This window comes from Aulonocara sp. 'chitande type north' Nkhata Bay, linkage group LG1, assembly GCF_057382095.1.
Source record: "Aulonocara sp. 'chitande type north' Nkhata Bay isolate Kocher_YH1m ecotype deep benthic linkage group LG1, A_spYH_male_GT1.1, whole genome shotgun sequence".
NCBI lineage: Eukaryota > Metazoa > Chordata > Actinopteri > Cichliformes > Cichlidae > Aulonocara > Aulonocara sp. 'chitande type north' Nkhata Bay.
The window spans coordinates 17,928,710-17,941,877 of record NC_141344.1 but is presented as its reverse complement, the minus strand read 5'-3'; the positions used below and the strand labels follow the sequence as shown (position 1 = coordinate 17,941,877).

At 38.6% G+C, this 13,168-nt stretch overlaps 1 long non-coding RNA gene across 1 annotated transcript; it reads left to right on the top strand.

Moving 5' to 3' along the window:
- Positions 1 to 270: 270 nt before the first annotated feature.
- LOC147338913 (uncharacterized) lies at positions 271 to 11,905 on the top strand. The gene is made up of 3 exons (XR_015130220.1): positions 271 to 458; positions 6,110 to 6,309; positions 9,057 to 11,905. It is a non-coding gene; the product is annotated as an uncharacterized LOC147338913 (long non-coding RNA).
- The last annotated feature ends 1,263 nt before the right edge of the window (positions 11,906 to 13,168 follow it).

The following is a 13,168-nucleotide window of genomic DNA, read 5'->3' as shown; positions in this document are numbered from 1 at the left end:
ACTGCAGCCTTGTTATGTCTCCTTTGTAATTAAAACGATTTAAAGAAAGCTACTTTATATCACATTTTTAGTATATGGAAAACATTTACCAGAGAACATGCCCCTCATATTCAAAACCACCCTCTTGATTTCTGTAAAAGATAGACAGGAACATGGGCAGGATGTTTATACAGCAAAATGTAAACATTTTCCCTGGCCTTCTTTAAATAAAAAATCAAGCAAAAGCCCAGTTAGATCAGCTAATACTCAATCTGATGCGATATGCTTGCCTGTTCGGAGAGTCGATGCTGGACGTTTTAACACATGAATATTGTTTGTGTAATGTAGTCATAATATTTACGCGGGGACGCAAGAGGAGTGAGGTGGAAGCTCCTCCGAACTCTGAACACAGAAACTCGGACTGGGACTTGAGATCGACTTCTGCAGGCACTTCTCCATCGAATGATTGTGGAATTGAAGTAAGGTGGATTTAAGGCTTTCATTTCACAGGATTACTAGTGATGCAGCTCTTTAATCCCCACAGCAGGAGACGTAGAGTGTTCGATTTGCATTATGTTACATAATATAGGACAATTAGAAAAGTTGAGTTCAAATTTGGATCAAGCTCTGCCTTCTTGCACTAAGTGACAGTTTACTTGGAAAATGGTTGTTTTCTTTTTTTCCAACACTGAAAAACCAACTTTAAGATCGCTTTATTGCTCTCTCACAAAATTGCGAGCGAGAGCTACTGGAAGTCGAGGAGTATAGCCTGAAACTGTTGACAGTAGGTTGGTTATTGTTCCCTGGAGATCTCGATAGCTGCAGCCTGCAACCTTTTGAATTCAGTTAGATGAGCGCGTGTTTCTGCTCGCTGTCGGCGTTATTGTTTTTTAGGGGTTCGTGACTGTTGATTTTGGCACCGTGGACATAAATACGAGGAGAATATATGTATTTTGGTTCGTGCGTAAAACCAGTGTTTGACGACTCCATTGTGCGCAAAAATCCTGTAATCTTTTCAAGGAGTTCCGTTTGAGGTGACACATTTTAATCAAACTCAGTGTATCAGTAAAATATCGCGCGGTTTATTAATGTTCCTACTGATTAAATTCCCCAGTGCCAAAACATAAGCGGGCGGTTTTCTTTTGTTCCAAGTAGTTTGCCCAAAGGGAAATCGAGAAAACAATTCTCTGTAAAAAAACAAAAAATCATTGTCAGCCCAAAGGTGATAGCTGTGCCAAGGTTAGATTTTACTGTTGCAGAGGAGATTTAGAACCACGGATAAGTGAATGTAAGTATTGTTTTAACCAGTGCCTGTTCGGCCAATCGCCTGAAGTGAGGGCCACACATTTATCAGCATAGCAGACCACCCAGCGCGCACCAGGGGCAGGCGCGCTCCCGTCCTCTTTCTGCCCACTGCATTTAATTACCGCTGATGACTTCATACCATTCTTTGTCTCACGCTCTTCAGAGTCAGGTTATTTGCAAATATATCTATATATACAAAAGCATTTATATAGCTGAGGGGATATGTCTCTTGTGTTTAAGAAGAAATTATCTGTTTGATGGCCTCTGCTGCGTATTCACACGGTGCAAAGTTATATATTTTCATAATGGAGAAATCGATTAAAGGTATTATTCACCCTCAGAATATCACATAGTACAAGCAGTACAAGAATACAGGAATATTATACAGTACAAGTACAAGAAATGTCCTTTTTTGTATGTAATGGAAACAGCGAGTTTTGAAAATCTTTTTGCCCCCTCCTATGGACAGGTATGCAAACACACACACACACACACACACACACACACACACACACACACACACACACACACACACACACACACACACACACACACACACAAAACTGCCTAAAAGGTGGCATATTATGTTCATCATCACTGGGGCTGGAGATCCGAGGTCAGAACCTCCCCTTTGCTGTGTCGCAGACGAAGTCGTGCACTTTTCCGTGACGTCGCATCTTGAAATATTTGACAGCGCTGCATCCTCAGGAATGCTTGTCCACTTAGGTGGAGGTACACCGCAGAGCGCACAGTACTGACAGGCTTTCCGGGTCGCTTCACTAGTATTTACTGAAACAGATTTTCGGTTGATCGCGTTGTTACAATAATCTGCTGACCTGTACGTAGACATTTTTTGTTTGTCACATTCTTACTTAAGAGAGCCTACTTTTCATAGGATCACACCTATGATAGATAATAATAATAATGAAAAAAAAACTATGTATGTATATAAAATGTAATTATTTTCCAATTCAGTCTAAGCAGCATTGCCATGTTCTTCAGCTCAGTCTTGCCACTGCGCACAAAATAAAAAAACAGAAACTTACTGATATCTGTTATTACGTGATTAAATGATAAAATGAGGTGCCGTGATCATCTAAGAAAGACTTGACATTATAAAGTTAGAAATAATTTCCTTGTCACGAGTATTACATTATGCCTACACCTGGCGGATCACAGATTTAAAAGAAACGGAAGCTATGATCTTAATTTGATTTGGACTCTGAACAAAATACAAGCTCGGCGAGATTAGGCCTAAGGTGGAGAGAGACTCTCAAAATATTAGGTGCAATAACTTGGTTAAATGTTTCTTTCTTTAACTAATAAACCGTTTACCTCTTTAATGGTAAAGGAGGGTCACAGAGAGGCCGCAGGGACTTGTTTCAAGGAGTGTATGACAAGTAATCGATCAACTGGCTGTAAATTCGACCGACTTGAACTTGAAATAAGTTTATAGGCAAAAATTTCTAATACATTTTTATTTTATAAACAGTACTTGAAAACGGGAATAAGATATGGATAGCAAAAAAACCGAACAAAAAAACACATGAATAAATGTTTCCATTAATGTCGTTTGTTTGACCTAAACTGACTGCAAATCTGAGAAAGAAAAACACATTTTTAATTGTTATGAGCTCGAATCAACACATAAAAGATAAGATCTAACCTCAGTCTCTCAGGGAGCTGAAATCAATTAACAAAGACATGAATGGCTGTTAATAAGAGAATCTGGTTCAGAGTTTGAATTATCGTATTTTTTAACGACATAGGTTTTTCTCTTTACTTTTTATTCTCACACCCATTTTATTTTTACGTGTTCTACAGAACTGAAATGTCAGCAACTCTTTAAATGCACAAATAGTGCCGAGCTCTCAGTTTTGCAAATGCTCGAGAAAAATGTAGAAAATAAAAGTGTTTATCTCGCATTTATAAGAATTCTGATAAATATTTAATGCTTTATTGACTAACATTAATAACCCAAATAAAAAAAGTAATCCTATTGAAATGTTATTCATATATATGTGGTTATGATGTTTTTTTTAAACATTTTTAAACAATTTGTATTCTTAACTGTGTAAGATGGGTTTCTGGCTCTTTGCTTCTGCAGTGTCGCCTGTAGTTCACTCAGCATTGTCACTTTAATTAAAAACAGTGTGTCCTAATGTCGGAGTGGGCACCCCCTCATCACTTTCCCTGCGCTGTAGGTGGTCGTGTATATTTTCGTTTAAGTGGTGTTTATGTGATCGAGAAGGGACGGGATTGCTAGCAGACCGCTGATTGCGCGCGTTGGGCCACTATGTGGATTTGAAGTGTATTTGATGGGCACTGCCGTCTCCAGTAATCAGCTGCTGCAGAAATGGCTTTATGATCATTTAATTTTCCAGATAAGATATCGGTACTACAAAGAAAAGTAGTTACCTCTAATCTGCTCATCAAGACATGTTTTCAATATTTTTTCTAACCTCATCAATTCTGACAGAGATGTCCACAACTTTTATAGAAATGTTTGATTTTGCTCAAATTAAAAGGATGCACACAATCGCGCTTCCGTAGGTCCCTAGAGTATGACACTGAGCCGAAGTTACTTATATGAGCACTACTGACAAATCAAAGGATAAATCAATGTTTCCAGCCTGTGCGTCATGCTGAAGATATCGGAGTCTGATGGATATAAAAATGTGTAAGTAAATCTTATCTCAGTTAATTTGTGTTACCTTTCCCTCCAAAAAGGGAGGGGAGGATTTATTTAATCAGAAAATTAAATTTTACAGTGCAATCATTTTAATTGGAATTCGTGGAAGAGTGTGGAAACACAGCCTTGCTTAGTTGTTTTAAGTTTCCCATCGGTTACATTCTGGTGTCACGTCTCACATAGAGACATACAGCCACCTGCCTGCATCCGCCTCACACCCGCACTAATAGCTGTGTTGTTATCAATTCCTTCGATTCAGCTTTATTTCTGTAGCGCCACATCACAACACGATTTATCTAAGGGCATTCTAGCAAAATAATAACCTTCTATTGTCATGGAAGGTCCCCTGCAGAAAAAAAAATTCCTGCAGGACTAGAAGCGCAGAGAGGGGAGCATTAAAGGGGGAGAGCAGAGACAAAAAGATCAACTCGGAGAAACAGCAGACAATAAACATTGAGTAGGTTGGTCAGGTCAGTGACCTTATCCTTAGACTTAAACTGACAGCTGGGAGTCCTCCATAGAGATAATAATACCGTACAGCATGAATTCAGATTGAAACCATGAACTGAATGAATTTGTTTTAGTTAAATTAACCCCAGGCATCGTTAGAATATCTTATACTGTAACTGTAAAATTAGTACTAGAGTCCTTTAAGCTTTTGGTCATCTGGTAATTCATTTTAGATTTATATGTTGGATAAAGGAGCATTTTTTTCTTTTTTTTGTCATTATCAGTTAACAGATAAAGAGGTTATCATACCAAAGTATGAGTCATTGGTTTAAAAAAACGCTATTGTGAGAACCCCAGGCTGCTCAGCGACACTTCACACGCCTTCCCGCAACTGTCCCTGGTGTGCCATATTGTCAAATTATAGACAGCCCACTCCCACTCCTGTTTTCTTTCTTTTTCTTCTAGATTCAGTTGTTTGTCACATGTAAAAGCAAATTTGACCCTGTTTTTTAAAATTTTTTTAAATTGTCTTCTTTCGACATCCTCATGTCGAAGCATTCCTTTCAGACAATGAAAAAACAAGCATGAAAGCATATGTAAAATTCTTTGTGGTTTATTTTGTGATTATAAGCAGTACCACATAATTTGACATGAAGGACAGCAGTGGGGAGAATTTGGCAGGTCCGGAGCTTTCACAAATTCCTGACTTTCCAAATGTGGTTAGCACTTGTAGGGAAAATGCTTCATAATTTTATATACCTGTATATAGCAGCAAACTGGTGTTTCGGTAAGTTTGTAACTTTTTGGATGTGTGTGTGTTTAAAAAGGAAGTCAAAAGGGCAGAATTCAAAGGAAAGAGAAAAATATTATTTAAAAATGTATATTGCATACAATAGACACACAATATACATTTTATTTACAAAGTTAAAGCATTCATGGTACGTTTTTTTAATGGCTCAGTGGCTGTTTTCATATTTAGTTCTGTATTAACGCAATTTCTCTTATAAAAATATTTCACAATGTTCCTTAATATAGTCAATTTTCAATGATTTTCATGCATTATTTTTTAAATAATATTTTATTTTGGTTTCTTGAAAACATTATAATCAAAAGTTTAATTACAAAAACAATACATTGCAAAGCTTGTCAGAGTAATAGTAAGATTGGCTATTTTGGTGAATAAGAGATGATTAAAGCAGCAGTTACACTAGCAAAATATTGAATGACAGCATGTGATATTTCTCAAAGTTTCCGGTTTCCTTCAGTGGGAGTGATGGTGTGTGGTCTTCATATTTGTTTACTTTCCTTTTAGTAAAGCTTTATTTAAATGCGTAGAATATTTAAACTAGGACATACTTGTCGTCATCATGCATGAGTGTTCCTCAATAGTTCTGTTTTTTTGCATTTAAGTTAATTTAGGGCTCAGTGTGATTCATCCAAAGCTGCTTTGTGTGTTAATTAGCTTTTATTCATGATAAAAGTATCTATTTGATTCAAAGCCTTGATTAAACGCATTATACTTGAGGCAGTATGATCTTTTGTTTCTTGTGTGACATTATCTGGTGGATTTTTTAAAAGTCGCTGCACATCGTTTTGTGCTCAACATAAAAATGACATTTTTTTAGATGCTTTCCTGCATCACGGCCTTACTATTTCTCTCTCTCCCTCTATTTTTTTAAAAAGAAAAGACTCAATCCCACACAATGAGTTCGAGCCTGTTTGGTGCCCCACCCTGGAGTCCTGCACACCTCCCAGGGCCGGTCCATCATGGTCTGTCTAATGCAGGCAAAGACATCAATAATGAGAGCTGAAGCAGAAACCACAGCGGAGAACACAAAAGAGAGAGGGAGGGCGCACACAGGCCACAATTGGCTCTGCTGCAGGTTAGCTTCTTTGATATTGCCTTGATTTCAGTTTGATGGGTGCACATGGGGCGACATGGGTTTATACGTATGTGTTTACATAATATGTATGGTGTTTACGCACAGCCCACCGACTCTTTTTTTCTTTACTCTGAAGGGGGATTTTCCTGTGGCAAGCTGCTTCGGAAAAAGCAATTAAGAATTCCCAAACAGTACACCACAATGGGAGATATCGTTTGTGCAATGTGTGTTCCATGTCCCTCACAGTTTTTGTCTGGAATGGGTTGACTATTTTTAATCTGCACATAACCGAATCCACCTACAGACAAACCACAAATTGAATGAAGGGGAGGGGGATGAGTGGGCACTGTAATTGCCTATTGTGGAGCTCAAACTCCTCTGTTCTGCCATAAACAGCTTTTGGTAGTTCACAACTTGATACCCAGTGCTCTTGAAATGAGGGCATATCCTTGTCATCTGTGGGAACCCATTGCCAGGCAGTGGTTGGAATCAGTCAGGAATGCTTTGGGATGGTAACTGGATTCAGTTGTAATGCCCAGCTCTCCACAGCGGAACACTAGGGTGGGAAAAAGGCCGGGAGCATTTCCTGAGTGGAGGGGGGTCCCAGCGAAGCATCACGCGCATGGGCATCATGTGACAGAGACCCTGCCAGGTTTAGGCTGTGATCCCAAGTGAAGAGAGGAGTAGAGATGAGTACACCCGTTAGGAGAGGTGTGGTTGGTGCGGTAGGCAGTGCCAGGGAAATAAATGAGAGGACAGGGAGAGGCTGGAATGAAGAAAGAAGCTTAAATATTGTAAGTGCAATGTAGTGTAACCCCTGAAGGACTAGTCAAGAGCTCAATAAGAGAAGGGGGTAAATTGGTGGCATCTGTCTGAATTATTTATTTATTTATTGTGAAAAATGTGAATTAATTTGTTAAATAGCCTTTTTAAATTGTTAGAAATTATTTAGAGATTCATTTTTTGTGTTGAATTTTTGTATTTGTTTAGGTTCGCCTTCATTCATGTTTTGAGTTTAGCTGCTCACAAAATATGCAAAACAACAGTAATGTTTCATACAGCCAAATCAAATAAAGAAGCTCCTCCCTTATTCAGATGGGGTCACCACAGTGGGTAGCTCCACGTGTTTGATTTGGCAGGTTTTATACAGCGGAGGCTTTCCTGATGCAATTCCTAAGGGATTTGTGTCTCTTCCCAGGTCAAGCAGGGATCTTTTTCTTGTTGGGCAAATGTGTAGATCACTGTGCTATGGAGAAGTTTGTAATTTTTTAAAACTGTGTACACAGCAGGGAGGTTTTAACAGCCTCATTGGCTCACCACCAGAAGTTTTGCATTTAATGAGAGGAAGCGTGCTTGAAAAGAAAGTGTCTATGATTTCAAAATGACCAGGTTATTAACAAACAAGTGTCCTCAGCACACTGCAAATCACTGCCCAAGTCTCCAAGGGGCAATGGCATCAGATTCGGTAAATTTTGGTACATCTGTTCACAATAAAAGGCCATGATCGCCTCTGAGTTTTTTAACTGTAAAAAATGAATGCAGTCCAACTATTTATTTATCTTTTGAAATTTAACCTCAGTGGAGACCACTATAAAGTGTGTGTCTGTGTGTGAAGGCAGATGCCTGTGTGTTTTGATTTGACTAAGTTATTGCTCTGAGATGAAGGGGGTGTGACCTATGTGGCAATCTGTGCAAATTGTGTGACAGAAAAACACAACAGAACAAATATTGTTGCACAAGAAAAAAAAAAAAAGAAAGAAAAGGAAAAAAATAGCAGTTTGTTTGTTCATTTCCCTTCCTGAATTTGATAATGCTTTCATCTCCAAACTCAACTGCAACAAACCACATTTTAAAGCCACTATAACGAAGCCAACAGATGTTATTTTAACAGTGTTTGTTTAAGCTCAACGCACCACTTACATGTTCGTTTGGACTTGAGAAAAATAAGAGTGTGAATCCATCCATCCGTCTGGCTCTGTCTGCTTTTCTGTGCAGTCAGTGGCTGCATCATTGTTGTTTTTACATGCTTCTTGCAGCTGCCTATGCCACTGATACATGTATTCATGTATCAGTGTATACGAGAGTCTCGCTGACTAAATATTGGTGTGTATATGTGTCCAGCCTGGTGCTGGCAACCAGACATTGCTCTCTTTGGCTTGTGTAAATGTTGTGGTGATCTTGGGAAGAATCTTACCTTATGGTTGTCAAAGGGCTTTTTATTTCCACCTGCTACCGGCCTCTTTCCGCTGGTCTGCTCTATAACAATGGTACTGCGAAAGCTGCGGAGTTTAAAGTGATTTATGTTAGACTGTATTTGGCCCTTCTTCAGATTGGGGCCTGAAAGGAAGTGGCTATCCCTCCCTTCCACCTTAAATACCCTGCAGGCTTCAAGAGCTGATCAGGACTTTCTTAGGCATCTCATTTTAACAAAGTGCCAATGTGCTCAAAAGACTAGCTGGCAGGTGCAGATAAACAATGTTTTCAAGACTTATAAGTCAATTTACCAGCACATAAAACACAATGTAGTTCATTTCTGCGATACACTCAAACCCAGATTTAGCCCCTCCATCCTTTCTCTAGCCATCACTCTTTTTTCTGGTCCTGTCATGGGGGAACGAGATACAGCCTCATCCCCACTGCATTCTTTCCATTTTGCTGAAGAGGAGCGTGGCAGAGAAGGCAATCTATCACCCAAACTGTCCGTCCATCTCTCTCCCTAACTGTGTTTCTCTTTCTCCTTCCTCTAGGCTAGAGTGGGCAGGCATGCGGCTTTGGCCACAGGAAGCTGTGAATTCTTTGGAGAATGGAAGATGTCTGATGGAGAGACATACTGGCCCTCCACCCACCCACTCACCACCTCAAAATGACCCCTGACCCTTTTCATGTGTTTATATCAGACCGTGGAAGTGAGAAATAGTGATGAGTCACTCTGGCTGTGTGTTTACACTCTGGAGTCACGCAAGGAAGGAAATCAGCCACGGTCTGCTAAAAGTGGCGAGGTGAGAGAGAATAGCTGCAGTCCCGAGTGCTGCAGTGATTTACCTCAGAGCCAGAATTTGCTTCGTGTCATCTCTGCTGTGAAAACTTTCAACCTGCAGAAAAGCACAGTAGACCTTTGTGGAAGAAAAGGGCCAAAACAAGTAGTAGCCACTGGGGATAGGTGTGCGTATGAGAGAGAGATACGGCATATTTCAGTTAGAATAAGTAAGATAATTATTTCAGCAGAATGCATCTCATCGAGATGTTACAGAGTTCTTAATATGTTGGACTTTTGTGTTCTGTTAGAGATGACCACGTTTAATTTAATTGCACTTTAATCATTCTCACACCTCACTGTGTTTAAACGAAAACCTACACTCGCACACATTCACTTTGTTTTTAAGAAGAGCTGTTTTTAAAACTCATCACTGCACATTTAACTGTGTTATTCATCTTTCACAAATATTTTTTTAGGAGTATTAAATAACTAACTAAAACTGCTATTGCACTTTCACCTGGCATTGTTTTGAACCAGGAGTTTATGCGATTGAGTTTTTGCAGTCGATGATTTTCAAAAGAAAAAACAAAGCAGCAAACATTTGAAAACCCTTAATTACTTTGCAGCATATTTTAACATTTTACTTGAATATTTCAAATGATCTCACCCTCCTAATTGTCTCCAGGTTGGACAATATCCCAAAAAATTATAAGATTATTAAAATACTTGATGTATAAATGTGATTTCTTTTATTTTTAAAAGCAAAGCAGATTACATGAAAGCAAAAAAGAGTCCATTCTAATGACTACAGCGATATACGGGTGTGAAAATATTTCATAAAAGATAAAAGTTAGCCGGGTTTCTGGGTGACATATTTTTACTGATATGCATAAAACAATTGAAATCTGAAATGTAAATTTCTGGTGGAAGACAAACATAACACTGTTCGCTGGTCTTACTTCATCATTGCCATCAAAACCAGTTGTGTTGTGCTCAGGAAGCCTTTATGTTCAGTGTACTGTAAGGTGTGTTTACTGTGGCTTCCACCAGTGTTTCAACCACAGTGTCATTGTTGTCCTCCACTGTGCGTGACTTTAGCTTTTAAATTGCACAACTGTTGTTTGCGAGACAGAGCTGTAGTTACTGCCGCTGTGCTCTGTAAATAAAAAGTGACACTTTATTTCTTCCTGTCATTGCACTGGTGCAAGTACCTTCATTGCTGACTGCACCGCGTATCCTTTTACACACCCCCGTACACACCGCCACAATGAGAGAGTCAGCAGCTCTTATTTTGGCCGATCTCTCCTGAATTGTAAGTCCTGTCAGGGGTTTTGATTGATAGTTGCATTTATCACCATATTATTAAGTAATCAGGCTCACCACAGCTGGGCCTGAAGCTCCTTAATTCTAGCTAAAGTACACAACTTCATGCTAATTAAAGGTTTGGTAAACCTGTTTATTTTCGTGAATTTTTAGAATATAGTTGTGTGTGTTATTATGTGTTTTAAGTGTGCTGATTATTGCATTTGTATGCTCTCAGGAACATTTAGAGCCAAGCTTTACTGCTTCATGTTCATAAGAAAAACTGTGAATAATCACATGTGGAGAGAAATAATTCATGCTTCATATGCTGCATGTAGAACGTAGAATATTCTGCATTAGTAAAAAAAATATCTACAAAATGACTACGAGGGAATGAGACTAAATTCTGTAAATAACACAAGAGGGTGAAGCAGTCTGTGTTCTGTGGATCAGGAGAGGTTTGGTCTCGTTTTCTTAATAGAGCCTGCAGTGAGCTGCATTTGTGTATTCCTGAGGTAAACACAGTCATGGCAAAGTGGACGCGCTGCTGAGTGTGTCCTGACTGGAGACAGAGAGCACTGTGGCACTGTACTTTCTGAGACGCTGGCAGCTCTCTCGAGGTAGGGTTAATTTGATGAATGGCCATTTGCTAATGGGCCATGTATTAGGGTGAAAAAGCTCCTTTAAAAGCCATAGTTTGAGTCGTTTCTATGGGCAATTTGATTTAGGAATCAATCAAGTGGCAGATGTTCCATGTTGCATCAGTCAACTTTGTCCTATACGCTTGCTTTTTACTTGATATGAATTGCTTGAATGACTGTGTGCAGTAATCAAAGCAGAACATAATTTCATATAAGTTAAAACATCAGTGAGGCCATACCTTGATTTTAAAAAGCAATTCGTTTTAGCTATTGTATATGTAAACTGAATAATGTTAAAAATGAAATATAAAATCTTATTTTTTCTTTACCACCTCCATAAGACTTTAGTACTTGCAGCGTTAAGTTGTCCACAGGGAAGAAACGCAAGCTGGAGTTCCAATAAAGTTAATTTATGTTTTCTGTATATTCTGAATTTTTTTTGTGCAGTAAGCTAAATACCTAAAGTGGAAAGACTGACAAATATATATACATAAAGATTTCGTTGTACTTATCTGCAATAACAGTAAAAAGCTTTGTTCTTTTTTGTCTCTTTAATGCAGATTGTGTGTGTGTGTGTGTGTCGCAAAACTGTAATAATAGTGACACTAATAATTATATATAAAAATATTAAACCTATGGCTGCTGGTGTTTGTGTAATAATTGATCCCGTATTTGTTACTATGCTTCTGTTTTTATATGTTTTATGAAAAAAAACTGAACGGCTATTTTGCAAAAATTGACAAAGTTTCCATGTTTTCACCAATAAATGTCCAATTTCTGCACAAACTTGAAATGCTGGTTGTGCATTTTTGATATTTACCCTCCTTTCTCTACTTACAAAATCCACACATGAACAGACGACTAAATAAGACCTACTAATGGTGAACTGCAAGGCAAAACTTCAGTCAATAGCTTCTTTTTTTTCTACATACGGTAATCTTTTGCGTGTGAAACCACTTAATCAGAGTTAAATTTAGCATTAGAGCCAAATTCAAGTGAACAACCACTTAAAGACCTTATGATGACTTCTCTGGTTTTCTGTGGTAGGGTGTAGCGCACATATGATAAACATTGCCAGATACAAATTCAGAAATATTGAAGCTGCTGGTGGTCCTCATTTTTATTTATGTTAACTTTTTTTTCCCAAAGAATTGTAGGTAGGTCAGTGTTTGTACTGTCCAGTTTTCCAGCTAAGTAGACCTTGCAACTGAATGACACTTGATCAATAAATAATAGCACTGCTTATCCGTGATATACAACAGGCTCGAGCGCTTGTGTTGTCTGTGACCTTGGACCTAAGTTTGGCTAAAAGCAGATTCACGCTGGCTTATCAGTGTTTCTGCAGAGGTCGTGTGAATCAGAAGAGCTCAGACATTCTTAAAATATATATTTTGAATACTGAAAAAAGTAGAAATGATCAGATGGATTGTAGTTGTACCGCTGAAATTAAAGCCGTTCAGCAGGAATCTTGAACATGTCTTTTTCATTGGTGAATATGTGTCAGTAATGAAGTGCAGAACTAGTTATATAGCATTATCTAGTTTAAAGCAACAAATACTCTGCAGTGTTTATCTAAAAATCACACTGTAGTGGATTGTACTTACAATCACTTCTGTCCTTAATATTAAGCAGAGAGTGACAGACACTCAAGATGTTAATTTTCCAGGAGGCCATGTGCCATTTCTCCATGTCCAAAACGCTTTATCTCAGGTGTTGGTAAGGACAGACTGAGAGACAGACAGCCACATGGTTCTACTTTTGCCTGCTAATTCCAGGGAATCAATCCTAAATGACACCTATGGGATACACAGAGTGGATTTCTCTCTGATGCAGATTGGTGGTGGTTTGCAGATGAAAGACAGTAAAATAAATAAAGTTGTGGCAAGCAGGCAGAACTCTTCTGTCCACACAGTACAACCATAATGGGATACATGCTGAC